This window comes from Coenobita brevimanus, chromosome 26 (genome assembly GCF_032717465.1).
Source record: "Coenobita brevimanus isolate Jiangsu-jjx chromosome 26, ASM3271746v2, whole genome shotgun sequence".
In the NCBI taxonomy this organism is placed as follows: Eukaryota; Metazoa; Arthropoda; class Malacostraca; order Decapoda; family Coenobitidae; genus Coenobita; species Coenobita brevimanus.
In genome coordinates, this window is record NC_136979.1 from 41,739,694 (window position 1) to 41,754,965 (window position 15,272).

Here is a 15,272-nt window from a genome sequence, read left to right on the forward strand (position 1 = left end):
TTAAAGATACAACATTTAACCATTACTCTCAGCCCGTCATGCACACAGATGGTCAACCCTGGAACATTATGCTGCAATCAGTCCTTTTCCTCTTGCTTATGACCTCCAGTCTTTTAAAACGCAATCATTCCGGCCATGTCGAAATGAATGGATCTTAATTTTTGGCCTTTTTTCACGTTTCATTTGTATTCTCTCTCTCTCTCTCTCTCTCTCTCTCTCTCTCTCTCTCTCTCTCTCTCTCTCTCTCTCTCTCTCTCTCTCTCTCTCTCTCTCATTTTTCTTCTCTTTTGCCGATTTTTTTTGGGGGGGTTGTCTGTATTTGGATTTTTCTTCTTGCAAAAGCGAAGTAAGAGATAAGATCGTGTGTCGTCAGCCCACTTCTTTCGTCAGCCATCTTTCTTTTGGGTTCCCATATTCTTCACGACGTTTCATCACCTTTTTCCATGACCTTTAACTTGTCTCTCTTTCCCCTTCCTCCTCCCATCCCCCCTATTTGCCCCTTCCCCCCTCCTCGCCCCCTCCACCCCGCACTTCCTTCCGACCTCTATTACTTCCTCTCCTCTCTCTTACTCACCTAATTTTCTTTCCCCAGCTTTCCTCCTACTCTTAATTTTCTTCGCCTCCTTCCTTCTCAAGTTCCTCCTCGCCCCCTCGTACCTTTTCTCCCTTTCCTCCTTTCCTCGCCCTCTTCGTCTTCTTTCCCTTCCTTCCCGAAGTTCGTCCCTTCCTTTCGTTTTTCCCTTTTCGTACATTATTCCTCTTCTTCCTTAGCCCATCATTCGTTTACTTTTCCTCCTCCTTTCTCCTCCCTCACTCCTCTCCCCACTCTTCTCAGCACCCCCGCCCCCCCTCTCCCCTCCTATCGCCCGTCTTCTCCCTCTCCTCCTCCGCCTCTCCGTTCTCCTCCCCCTCGCCATCTCCCTCCCCTCCTCCCCCTCCTTATCTTCTTCCTCCCTGCCCTCCTTTCCATCCCATCTTGCGTCACGTGGTTGATTACAGCCTGTTTCTTATGTTCTTCTTCACCCCTTTTTCATTCCCCTTTCTCTTCTGTCTTGCTGTCTTGTTCATAAAAGATTTGTAATTACGTAGTCTTTCTTTACGAGTAATTCTGTATGTATTATTAGTTATGGAATTTTGCACTTATTCTTCCATAATTTCTCTCTCTCTCTCTCTCTCTCTCTCTCTCTCTCTCTCTCTCTCTCTCTCTCTCTCTCTCTCTCTCTCTCTCTCTCTCTCTCATTCTGGCGTACGCATCTCTTTCTTCAGGCCCTTCCAGCCTTCCATAATCCTCTTTCTTATTATCCTTGATTAACCATATGTTTATTCCATCCTTTATTATCTTTCTATGGCTTTTTCTTGTTTGTTTAACTTTTCCTGGTTTCCTTCTCACTTTTTCCTCTTTTCCTTAGACCCTTGCCCTTTAAGCATCAGGGAAAGGAATGCTTAAGGCTTCGGTATAAAAACAAGACATTTTTTTATTTTTATAATGTATCTGTATCGTGGGACTTACCTTAGTTTTATTAGATGCCTTTATCGTGGGTCTGAAGGTGGTTTTTTATTTTATTTTCATTTAATTTTATTTATTGTTTGTTGCCGTTGGTGTTGTGATTTTGGCTCTACTATTAAACTGTACTTAAGATCTGTTACGGATGGACAAGTTTCCTTAATTTTAGCGCCCTCTCACTTTCTGTACCTATATCTATGTATCTTCCTAGAACTGTGTAGTTGTCTGTCATATGTACATCTGTTAATTTCTTTCGCTCCAGTGTTTTTTCCTACCTCCTCACCTTACCATATCTTTCTTCCATCTCTGTATCATTGCATCTTCTAATCTGTCTGCATCTTTATCTGTCTATCTGTCTATCTTTCTATCAACATGTCTGTCTTTCTACATCTTTATCTGTCTATCCATCTGTCTATCTCTGTTTCTGACTATTTCTCTCTCTTTTTCACTCCAATTTCTCCTTGTTTCCTCCCCGTTTCAGGTCGAGGCCAGGTGGTTCAGTGATTATCAGGCGTAATTACTCCGGTAGCACTAATTAGAGATTGGCGGGGATTAATGAGAGAGAGAGAGAGAGAGAAATAGTATGGCCATTACATAAAGAAACAGACAGACAGATATACAGTGACAGTAAGATTCAGTTTGAGACAGACAAACAGACTGAGACAAATTTTCTTTCGTTGAGGTAATGAGAGTGAGAGTTAGTGGTACTGAGTGGAAGATGCCTCAATTTTGCTCTTGACTGTACTGAGGATAATGAGGGTGATTAGACAATTAGATGGTTAGGCAGTTGGAGATGGAGAAGCAACTGCAGATTATGAGTTTAATGATCTTGTTGGAAATGATAACGTAACCAAACCTAATCTAATCAAACCTAACTTAGCCCAAACTAGCATAAGTTAACCTAATCCGGCCTAACCTAGCTCCTGTCTAACCCTGATTTTGATAGTGGTTACATGGATGGTGATGATGATGATGATGGTGTTTGTGTTAGGGACTTTGTGTGTGTGTGTGTGTGTGTGTGTGTGTGTGTGTGTGTGTGTGTGTGTGTGTGTGTGAAGCGGGGCTCCCTGCCTGTCGGATGCATAAAAACGAATGGCTGGCTAGAGTGACTAGGTAAAAAACGTAAATCAAGAGGAATACCGCAATAATTGGCTAGGGTGAGGGCGTAATGTTAATACTCCCTCCCACTCCGCCTTCCTCCCCTCCTTCCCTCTTCCCCTCCACTTTCCTTCTCTTCCTTTTTCCCCCCACCTTCCCTCTTTTCTTTTCCCCTCCACCTTTTCTTTCTCATTTTCCCCTCCTCCTTCCCCTCTCTCCTTTTCCCTCTTCCCTCCTTCCTCTCATACTAGTCTCCTGTTTCAGATAAACCTATGTGTGTGTGTGTGTGTGTGTGAGAGAGAGAGAGAGAGAGAGAGAGAGGGAGAGAGAGAGAGAAGGGGGGGGTACATAGGCAGTGAGTAGAGGTAAAGATGAAGAAGTAAGGGATAAGTAAACATGGTACGTAGGCAGAGATTATGCACACAGTTAGGTAGATAAGAGGGGTAGGTACGTGGTATTAACCGGCCATAATTATCATCAAACAAATGGCCTCGTCAATATATACATCATTTGTATTCAAGGAGGGGGGGTTGTTTTTATGATGGCCAGTCCGTTACGGGGGGCGGTGGCAGCAGCGATACGGGGGAAAAAATACACAAATTACTAAACAGTATGAGTAAAGGAGAAGCAGTGCAGAAAAAATGCGGGGGTGGAAAAGAAAGTAGGGAGGAAGCAAGGAAGGTGAATGGAGGAATGGATGTAAACTGAAAGCAAGGGATAAAACGAGGTAGGAATTAAGGCGGTAATAATGTACGAAAGGAGGAAAATTGCGATGATGACGAAAAGAGAGAGGGATGTATGAAAAGGAGGAAGGGTAGAAAGAAGGAAGGAGGAACGAAAGAAAATAATGATGATGACAGAGAGATGAAGGAAATTAAGCGATACGCTCCAAAAAATGAACATATAATCGACGTTCAGATAATCATAGACAGACAGTGAAATAGCCCAACGTAGACAGCTAAATAATCAAGCCTGGACACACAGATAACCGAAGATAGCTGTTGTGGTAAACATTTACATAGCGGCATAAATGATAGCCCGTGATAGACAGTTGAAGAGCCCTAGATAGACAGTTAGATAGCCGCGTGATAGACAGATAGCCGCATGATAGACAGTTAAGCAGTTGGAGAGTGGCACTTACAAGCTATACGGTAGAGAGCACATGCAAAGAGCCTGGTGCATGACGGGGAAGCTTATACCAGGCAGTCAGGCAGGGTGGTCATTAGGGGAGCCGGATAGCCCTAGTATGCCGTTAGTGTGGGAAGTTTGAGAGAGAGAGGGGGGGGAGGGGTTAGTTAGGAAGTTAGGTAGGAAGGCAGAGAGGTTAGCTTGCAAGATAGGTAGGTAGGTAGGTAGGTATAGAGGTTAACAGGAAGGTAGAGGGCAAGTAAATCGGTAGGTAGGTTAATTAAAGGTGAAAGGTTGAGGATGGCCTGATGGATAGGTAGATAGGTTGGCAGGTAGGTAGGTTGGTAGGAAGGCAGGTAGTGGTCGAATGAGGGAGGTGGGTTAGGTAGAGAGGATCAAAAAACAGCCATTACTTTTTCCGTCCTGACTTTTTTCAGTTTGGATGAAAATAGTGAATATATTTTCCAGTTTTTTTTTTTTCTTGTATATGTAGCCCCTCTACCTGTAGATTTTTACATTGTTATTATTATTATTATTATTATGTAGCAAAGAAGGATTTTTTTATGCAATATAATATAAACTCTCTGTTCAGAAATGCATACCGTAAGAGTATCAAAAACACTCATCGGAAAACCATCGGTCTTTATAATTTTTTGATCGAGTGTATAAGCGATTTGGATTTGAAGTCGGTGATAGTTCCAAAAAATAGCAACGTTTTCCATAAATACACCTGGTTTACCGTAACGAGAGAGAGAGAGAGAGACTGAATCACGTGGAGTTGCTCAAGGCGTTTGGAAAGCAGGACTTATAGAGAGTGATATAGTGTACGTGTGTGTGTGTGTGTGTTTCTTTTTCCGTACATATGCTCGTGTGTTCATGTATGCTTGCTTGTATGTTCCTGTGTATGTGTGCTCTTGTGCGTGCATTTGTCTTTTGTGTGTGTGTGTGTGTGTGTGTGTGTGTATGTGTGTGTGTGTGTGTGTGTGTGTGTGTGTGTGTGTGTGTGTGTGTGTGTGTGTGTGTGTGTGAGCGCATACCTCTGTGGGTGCGTGTAAGTGTGCAGTTTTGTGTGCATCTGCTTTTGCATATGCATGCGTGTGTGCGTGTTTGTGTATCTTTGCCGGCGTGCATGTGTGAGACTGTTTCTGTGTGCATCTGCAGCTGGATGTGCATGCGTGCGTGTGTTTGCGTGTTCATGTGCGTGCGTGCGAGCGAGCAGTGAAGTGGAGAGTGAGGATGAGGTGCCGTCGTGACCACTGTGCCTTGACCCCTCTTTTTATTCTCTCTCTCTCTCTCTCTCTCTCTCTCTCTCTCTCTCTCTCTCTCTCTCTCTCTCTCTCTCTCTCTCTCTCTCTCTCTCTCATCACCAATATCACCCTTTCTCTGTCTTACTCCCTTCCTTACTCTATTTCTCGTTTCTCTTCTTTCTCTTGCTTTTCATACTTCCTTTGCTGACTGTGTGTGTGTGTGTGTGTGTGTGTGTGTGTGTGTGTGTGTGTGTGTGTGTGAGAGAGAGAGAGAGAGAGAGAGAGAGAGAGAGAAGGGGGGGAGAGGGAGAGAGGAGGGGACTTACATGCAAGCACGCACCCAAGCTTGTACGACTCTCTCTCTCTCTCTCTCTCTCTCTCTCTCTCTCTCTCTCTCTTTCTCTTTCTCTTTCTCTTTCTCTCTCTCCCTCCCCTTCCCTGCTTCGCCCTTCCCTCCAGGTTTAATTGACATAGAACGTCCGGCTTTGAGAGACAGAGAGAGAGAGAGACAGAGAGAGGTGCAGGAGGAAGGGAAGCAGGTGGGAAAGGGTGACAAAGGGAAAGGGAAGGGAGAAATGGGCGTGGGAGATTGGATATTAGGGAGGAGGAGGAGGAAGGAAGTATTTAAGATGATGATGATGATGATGATGATGATGATGATGATGATGATGAGGAGGAGGAGGAGGAGGAGGAACAGGAGGAGGAGTAGGAGGAGGAGAAAGAGAAGAAGAAAGGAAGAGGTAGGTAGAGGACCGGTTTGAAAGAGGAGTGGAGGGGGAGAGCGGGAGATGATAGGGCAGAAAGGGAAAAAATAGGGATATGAAAAGAGGAGGAGGAGAAGGAGGTGGAAAACTGAAAAGAAGAGGAGAGGAAGCGGAGGGAGGAAAGGGGAGAAGAGGAGGAGAAGGCGCAGGGAGAAAGGTATGAGAAAGGAATTATAATAAGAGAATAGGACGATGAAAAGATAATTTACCCTTGAAATGAAGAGTAGAAGGATACAGGAAGGAATTGTGAAAGGAGATAGGAGGGGAAGGGTTAAGAAGGAAGGAAGGAAAGGCAAGAGGGAAAAGAAGAGAAATAAAGAAAGGTATGAAATAATCAAGAGAGTGCAAAGGACAACTGGAGGGTGGGAAGCGTTGAAGAACGAGAGGGGGAGGAAGGGAACGAAGAGTAGAAGGTGGAAGGGAGGGAGGGAGTGAAGAGGAGGGCGTGGGAGGGAGGGAGGGAGGGAGAGAAGTGCCTCGGGGAAGGACGGAAGGGGACGAGAAGGACACTCACACTAGCCGGACTGGAGGAGGAGGGAGGAAGAATGTGTGGGAGGAAGAGCAAAGTGTCTGAGAAGTGGAGGGACAAAGGGGAGGAGGTGGAGGAAAGTAAATCAGGTATATATATATATATATATATATATATATATATATATATATATATATATATATATATATATGCCGTGGGGGGAGGGAGTGGGAGAGAGGTCAGAGGACGCATGTGGGAGGAAATGGGAGGTCAGGGAGGGAGTGTGTCCGGGAAGGAGAGACTTGTTGCATAGGAGAAAGAGGGAGGTCAAGGGAGGGAATGTGGGAGGGAGGCTAGAGAGAGAGAGAGGGACGTGGAGGGCACGATAACTAGAGAGAGAAAGAGAGGGAGGAGGGAGATGTGTTGTAGGGAGGGGGTCAGAGGGAGTGAGGGAGGCCGGAGAGAAAGGGAGAAAATGTGGGAGGAGGAGTAAAGATTGGGTATTAGTGAGAGGGAGGTAGGGAGGATAGAGAGAGGGGAGTGTGGGAGGGAGGAAAACTAGACGGAGCATGTGGGAGGGAAGAAGAGAATGTGGGGGAGGGAGACTAGAGCGAGGGGCGTGTAGGAGGGAGGAAACTAGACTGAACACATGTGGGAGGGAGGGAGGCCAGAGAGAGAGAGGGATGTGGGTGAGAGAGAGGTCAAGAGTATGTGCTAGAAGGAAAAGGTCAGATATGTGAGAGGGAGGGAAAAAGGTCAGGACTCTACCGGTATGGAATTTAAAGAAAGGTCAGGAGTAGCCTATTTGGGAGAGGAAGAAAAATTGTCAGAGCACGTGTAGGAGGGTAAGAGATGGGTGTTGTAGGATATATGGTAGAGAGGAGGTATGTGGGAGAATAAGTGGGACAGAAAAAAGGTATCAAGTAGTCAAGAGTAAATGTAAGATGTCAAACTAGGATGAAAAACCACAGAATGTTCACTAAATCCTGCTTGGTTTACAAAAATGAATTGCTTGTAAACAGCTTAACATACTGAGATTCATTTTATTTTATTTTTATAAACGAGTAATTCATGAAGTTTGTTTGAAATGTTAACTAAATGCATCTTCTCCCTTTTTCTTTGCAGGTAATGGTGATATCTGAATAGCAGTGACACCTGGACAGGAAGGCTTTGTGGACGCCCCGTATATGTGAGTGGGAGACTGAGAATTTGTATAGGAGGGATGGGAAATAGGGGAAGAACACTGTTGAGGTGGTAAGCTGTATGAGAGAGAGAGAGAGAGAGAGAGTGGCATGGTGTTTATGGAAGGACGTGAGAGAAGCAAGAGATAAATATAGGAGGAAAAGAAACTCGTGAGAGGAAATAAATAAGAAGAAACACTCATATAAAGAAGAGAAGAGATATGGGGAAAAAAGGCTAGACAAATGGCAGGAGAAATATATATGTGTGAAAAAAATTGAGGAAAAATGTATATTCAGAGACAACCCCCTTCACTGAGAGGTCGTATTAAGGACGTATTTTTTTTTAGCTTATTTTTGCTTCCTTCAGACGATTTTATTCAGCCTAGAAAAAGAACACTTACATAAAGACTAACTAGGAGTGTATTTTATCCCCTTAACAAAACAAAGATGAGGAAAATCGTCTGGTGGTAGCAATAGCAGAATAAAGGACGTCCTCGGGCTGAAGGACTGAGTGACTGGCTTTTTTTTTTTTTTTTTTATGATGACTTAAAATTCTTGGTGATCATTTTAGGAGAAGGATGATGATGATGGTGATGTGTAAAGAGGAGGAGAGGGTAGAGAGGGGGAACAAGGAGAGGGGGGGGAGAGAAGGAGAGAGGGGAGAAGGAATGTGAGGAGAGTGAGAGGAGAAAAAGTTGTGGTGATTTTGAGAGAGAGAGAGAGAGAGAGAGAGAGAGAGAGAGAGAGAGAGAATGATGACCAGTATCAGAATTAGAGTTAAAGAAAGAGATCGAAAGGACAAAGAAAGACAGTAATAACAATACTAAGGAGAGAGAAAGGAAGCGAGGTTTATTGAGGAAATGATGATAACAGTGGGAGGGGAGGCAGAAGGAAGAAGATGGCAAGGAGGAAGTTAAGTGTGGGAAACAGATAGATGATTGGGGAAGAGGAAGAGAAAGAGGGAGAATTAACAAAGGAGGAGGAAAGAGGGGAAGAATGAGGACGAGAAAAAACGTGGTAAGGCGAAAGGAGAAGGAAGAGGAGGCAAAAATAAATAAATGTTGGAAATGGATAGCGATGGCTGGGGAAGAGAGGAGGGGAAACAAAAGAAGAAGAGGAAAAAGTAAGAAAGTGGAGGGGGAGGAGGAGGAGGAAGTGGAAATAAGAAAGGTTAAAATGAAAATAAAAAAGGAGGATGGATGAGGAGATGAAAAAGAGGAAAGACGAAATTAAAAAAAATGAAAAAAGATGGAGGAAGAGGAGGAAATTAAAAAGAGAAAGGGAGGAGGATGAAAAGAAAAAAATGGGGAGAAAATGGAAAATAATAAGAGGGATGAGGAAAATGGAAAATGAGTGGAATTAATAAAGATGAAGGCAGTGTGATGAGCATGGATAGTGTCACCAGGGCTCGTGTTATAGCAGTGTTTTATAGCGAGTAATGTTATAGGAGAATGTTAGTATCAAATATTATGGCAAAGTCGTGTTATAGCGAACTCGTGAGATGTTATTGGAGGATGCTATTATATTAAGTATGTCGTGCTATGCCAAAGCGGCTGTTATAGCATGCCATGTTATCGAGTCGTGTTATAGTAGGTTGTTATGTTGTATCCTGTTGTAGCAAGGCAGTTTTATAGAGAGTTAAAGCAAGTTATTTTATCGACTTCGTATATTATATTGGTCTCGTGGAGCAGTTGATGGCTACAGTAGATGCATATGCTTTTCTCCCACCCATCCCATTCTTTTTCCTTTCCTCCCCACACACTCTCATTTTCCCACACCCCACACACCTACCAAGCTTTCTCCTTCCCCCCACACTCCACCCACCTATCTCCCATCCCCCCACATCAGGTTCCCTCTCCTCTATCACTCCCCTCCCCCCCTACCCACTTAACACCCCCCAACATTCTCCCTTTCATTCCACAACACCCGACACAATTACCCTCTCCCCCACCTACCTACACCACCTCTCTCCACGCCTCCCCACCCTACCCCCACCCCTGTCGTAATTGCTTGCTTCTTTGTTATGGAGAAAGGATGTTGTGTGCTTTAGGTGGGAGTGGGGGTTGGTAGGTGGAGGGGATAGGAGTAGGATACAGGTGTGGGAGATATACTCATAGCCAGGAACGTCGATGGGTGTGAGTGAAGGAGGTGAATGAGTGTGGGAAGAAAACAAAGAGGAACGTGGGTAAATGGATGGGAGTGGGAGGGATGAAGGTAGCAGTGTATGAGAGTTAGTGAATAGAGAGATAGGTATAATGCTACAGTTTGGGCGGAAAGATTGTGTGACTAAGAGTGTGACTGGGTGTGGGTGTAAGTGTGGGTAGGAGACAGGGGTGTAGATGAGCGGACGAAGGATATGGCATTTGTAGGTAAGGGTGTGGGTGTGCTTCAGGTGTGAGTGTGGAGCTAGGTGGAGATCAGAGCTGTAGTTGTGGATGTGGGTGTAGAGTATGGCTTTTATTGGTGTGGGTCTGGGTGTAGGCATAAGTCTTCTGGGGTGGGGATGGAATGTGGGTGTAATAATCTTAATGGTGTGATGTAGGTGTGTTTCTGCATATTGGAATTGTGGGTGTAGGTGTAGGTGTGTTTCCTCATTTTGGAGGTGTGGATGTGGCGTGTTTCTTTATCTTATAGGTGTGGGTGTGCGTGTGAGGATGGGCATGGGTGTTAAGTAGACAGATAATGAGGTTGCTTCGTGGGGTTAATGAGCTGGGCGTGGGTGGAGATGGGTCACGTTCAGATGTTTAGAGAGTGTAAGTGTAATTGTGAATGTTGGTTGGTGCGGGTGTGGCTGAGGATGTGGGTGTAGGTATAGGTGTAAGTAGGCAGATGTGGAGTTAAGTGTAGGTATAGAGAGAATTGAGTACAGGTGTGGATATAAGTGTGGGTGTGGGTAAGTGTGGATTTAAGTATGAGTGTGTGTCGGGCGTGGATTTAAGTGCAAGTGTGTGTAGGTGTGAGTTTAAGTGTGAGTGTGTGTAGGTATGGAATTAAGTGTGAGTCTAGGTAAGTGTGGATTTAAGAATGATTGTGGGTGTAAGTGTACGAGTAAGGAAATGTGAATGAAGACATTAAATAGCAGTGGGAAGTAGTAATTGGGAGTGTAAAGGTAGATTGAGGTGTGGGTGTAGGTGTGGGCGGTGGTGACTTGTACGATGCAGGTGTGGGCGAGGGACTCAGGTATACTGTGGCAGGTGTGTAGGTGTGGATTTAGGCTTGGTTTAGGGACATACCAATGGGATTACGTTGGGGCCTTTATTTATTTATATATTTACGTATTATTATTATTGTTATTATTATTATTATTATTATTATTTATTTTTATTATTATTGTTATTGGTATTATTATTATTATTATTATTATTTATTTTTATTATTATTATTATTGTTATTATTATTATTATTATTATTATTATTATTTATTACTATTATTATTATTATTATTATTATCGTCATTATCACTATTTTCTGTTTTTGTTATTGTGTTGCATTTATTACACTAAGATATGAATAATGATCAATAATAATTTCGATATTAACTATTACTTTTTATTAGTATTACTATTTATAATTTCACCTTCAGGAGTTTACAGCTTAACATTTAATCAACCTTCTGTTTGTTTTTATCTGCGTGTTTGCTTTGTTTACATGTACACTAATTTATAGGCTGTGTATGTATGTGTGGAACTGTATGATTATTTTATTTATGTGTACCTAAGGCAGTCCAGCTGTGCACTTTAATTATAACCGTTACAGTATTTAATCATGTGTACGTGGATTATATTCGTGTGCGATTTGGTTTTTCTTGTGTACGTGGAATATGTAGTGTGTGTGTGTGTGTGTGTGTGTGTGTGTGTGTGTGTGTGTGTGTGTGAGTGAGTACCTGTATGTTTATGTATGCGCGGGAAGTGTATGTATGTATGTAGGTGTGAGCGTGGGATATGTGAATGTATATGTGCGTGTGCGTGTAGGTTGCGCCCTCACCACTGCCGGGGTGCACACGACATAAGAGAAGGTGGGAGAAGGTCATGCCATTTCCACACTCTCCCCATCTGTGTGTGTGTGTGTGTGTGTGTGTGTGTGTGTGTGTGTGTGTGTGTGTGTGTGTGTGTAGTTTATGTGCACATGTGTAGGAGTTTGCCTGTGTTATTAGTGTCTGTGTGTTAATTCTTAAAGACCAGCACTGTCATTGTCTTCTCAAGCTGTTCAGATACTAGTTTCTCTCTCTCTCTCTCTCTCTCTCTCTCTCTCTCTCTCTTGTTCAGTTATAGCTGCATACCTTCATAGTCTCCCTCCTCGTCCTCCTCCTGTTTTCTTCCTTTTATGACAACCCCCCGGGAATCGAACCCAGGCTCATCAGGAGACAGACCAGACCCCTACCACGTCACCACTGATTGCAGTTAGGTTACTCGCTCTCCCTCGTGCCTCCCCTCTCCCTCTAACTCTTCTCTTCCTGTCATTCCCCCTCTTCTTTATTTTCCCTTCCCCTCGCTTTTCGATTCCCTTTCCCTTTCTTCTGTCGCTATCACGCCTTTCTCCTCCCTGTCACTTTCCCTACTCCTTCTCTCTCTCTTTTTCCTCCCCTCCATCTCTTCACTCTCCCTTTCCTCCCCCCTACCCCGCGCCCCTGAGTCACAGAGCCGCACACCTCCCCATTTTTGTCTGGCCTCCCCTTGTCCTGCATATATTATTTCGTTTAGTGTCCCCTCCCCCTGGTTTACATACTCTCCTCCACCCTCTCTCCACCTCTCCTCCCTCTCTCCACCCTTCCTCCATCCTTACCTCTCTTCCCTTCACCTTCTCCACGTTTCCTTCACCTTTCGCCCACTCTTGTCCATGCCCTTCTCTTTTATTCTTATTTCTTCTTCCTTCCACTAATTCTGTTCTTACTCACATTTGCTCCTCCTTGCCTCTCACTTTTCCATTTCTTCCACCATTCTTTCTCGCCTTCCCTACTCTTCTCCCCTTCTTCAATTCTTCCACCCATCTGAAAATAATAATACTTTCTCTTCCCATCCCTCTTCTCCCCACCTCCTCCCTTCTTACTCCTTCTCCCCCCCTCTCGCCCCTGCACTTTGACGTGTCCCCCTCCCGTATTGCTCGTCCTTCCTCTTGTCAGCCACTCCCTCTCCTTTTCTCCCTCCTCCTCGCTCCTTCTCCTCCTCCTCCTCCTCTTTCTCTTTTTCCTCCTCCTCCTCCTTCCTCTTGTTTTCTACCCCCTTTCTTGATTTCCTCTCTCTCTCTCTCTCTCTCTCTCTCTCTCTCTCTCTCTCTCTCTCTCTCTCTCTCTCTCTCTCTCTCTCTCTCTCCATATGGTCTGACGGCCTTGGTGGGGGGCCAGGGAGGAAATGACGGAGGGGAGGGAAGGGAGAGGAGGGTGAATGAGGAAAGAAGGAAGTGACCAGTAAGGATGAACGGCGCTGAAGGTGATAGAGGATGAAAGTGATAGTGATGGTGACAATGATGACTGACTGTAACGGGATGGTGGAGGTGGTGGAGGTGGTGGTGGTGGTGGTGAATGTGATGATAAGTGATTGTAGCGGGATGGTGATGATGATGATGGTGATGATGATGATAATGAGACTGAACGCAGCTGAATGGTTGGACGATGGTGACAGTGATAAAAGAAAACAGAGAGAGAGAGAGAGAGAGAGTACTGCTGATGATGGTAGTATTGGCATGGTGGTGTAGGTGTTAGTGTTGCGAGAATAGAGGTCAGAGGTTAGATAGGTTAGAGGTGAGAGGAATGAAAGTGTGGTGTGGAATGTGCAGCTGTGGGGAGAGTGACGATGATTGGGTGATGGTGAGGGGTGAAGGAAAATAGCGATGGTGGGGGATAGATGGGTGATGATGAAGGAATATGATGAGTGATAATGAGGGGGAGAGAGTGTGATTATGAGGGGTATGGGAGGCAGGATGTGATGGTGGATGGAAAAGGTGATTGTAAGAGACTGATATGAAGGCGAGGGGTAAAAGAGAAGAATGGTGAGGGACAGATGGGATGATGATGGAGGTGATGATGATGATAAATTGAGTGATGAGAATGGAAAGAGGAAGATGATCAAGGTGAGGAGAGAAGCATGAGTAAAGTGACGGTGAGGGGGAGAGGATGTTAGAGCCCTGGGGGGAGGTGGAGGGGTGGCAGGTACGGAGGTAGTGCTTCTCCAGGGCGATTACCTGTGGACCCTCAGAGGCTCAGGTAATGATGAGGGGACCAGGTGTATAATTACACACACACACACACACACACACACACACACACACACACACACACACACACACAGATAGACGGGAGAGAGGGAGCAGCAATAGACAGGAAAAAAGACTAGATAAAGAATACAATGGAAACCTGCAACAGTCTTGCAGTGGATAAACCACTGGGCAAATTACATGGGATACAAAAAATTGAAGGAGACTGGCAGCCAGATTAAGATTAGGAGATTTCAGTTCTGGTTTAGGAACTGATCTTTCCTCTCCCGCCTGGTTTTTCTTCTCTGTATTATTATTTTTCTCTTCCGGCCTATTTTTCTTTAGATGGGAAGATCTCTGATGTCTTAGAAAATTACTGTATTAGCTTCTATCTTTTCCCGTTTCGCTCTCCTCTCTACAGTTCCCTCTGCCTTTTCTCTTTCCTTCTATCTTCCTTCTCTCCTTCTCTAATTTGAGATTTCGATGCCGCTGTAGAAAATGATTTACTCCTCTATCATCATCTCAGTCCACCTTCTGTTCTTTCCATTACATTCTGTCCCTTTTTATTTTTCTCCCATCCACCCCCTCCCCTTCTCTCCTCCCAGGCCCTCCGAAGCGTGGGTCAGACCTATTCTTCACGGGGTCAAAGGTCACGCGAAGAAGAACCCCTCTATGTTTCCTTTCCTTTGTCCACCTACCCTCCCTTCTGGTTATTTCCAATCGGCAGGCTTTTTTTCTTATTGTGACGGTGTGTTATGTAAGCATGGGTGTGCAAGGTGGAGGGAGTGGGCGGATGTGGAGAGAGAGAGAGGAATGGAGGGAAGGAGGGAGGGAGTGGATGGAGGAAGAGAAGGGAGGGGAGTGGATGGAGGGAGAGAGGGAAGGAGGGAGTGGGTGCAAAGCTGCTAGGGAGTGAATAGGTGGAGGGGAGGGGACAGAGGATAAGAGGAAATGGTTTGAGGTAGGTAAAGGAGAATGGGTGGAACGAGGGAGGGGCTAGAGGGAGGTAGGGAGAGTGGACGGGAGTTAATACGTGGAGGGGAGGGGACAGAGAAGAGGAGGAAGTGGTTTGAGGAAGGTTAGGGAGAATGGGTGGAACGAGGGAGGGAAAGAAGGAATAGAGGGATGTAGGGAAAGTGGACGGATGAGCATAGAGATGGTTGGAGAGAGGTAGGACGTGTGGTGAAATTACGTGGAGAGAAATAATAAATGGAAATACATAATCCTAGGGAAGAAATTGGAGGGATGGAGGAAGTGATGAGAAAGAAAGGTGTTGGAATAGGCTGGAGGAAAGAAGATTATTTGAGATACAGAGAGGAAGAGAAAGTAGGAGGAGGAAGAAAGTAGGTAAGAGGGAGGGAAAAACAGCAGGAGGGATGAAGGAAATTAATGGCTTAGAGTGAGGAGGTAGTTTGGGGAGGTCGGGAAGGTACTGTAGAAGAAGAAAAGTGGAGGGTGAGGGGAAGGAATAGGAGGAGGCAAGAGGGAAGGGAAAGAAATGGAGGGTGAGGAGGATGGAAGGAAGAAAACGAGAAGGAAGCAAGGAAAGAAATGAAGGGGAAAGACGGAAGGGAGAAGAGAGAAAAGAGTTTGAAAAAGGATAAGGAGAGAAGTGGAGCCTGAAGGGACAAAAAAAAAAAAAGAATGGAAAGGGAGAGGGATGAGGAAAGGAACTAGAGATGGAAGGGGAGA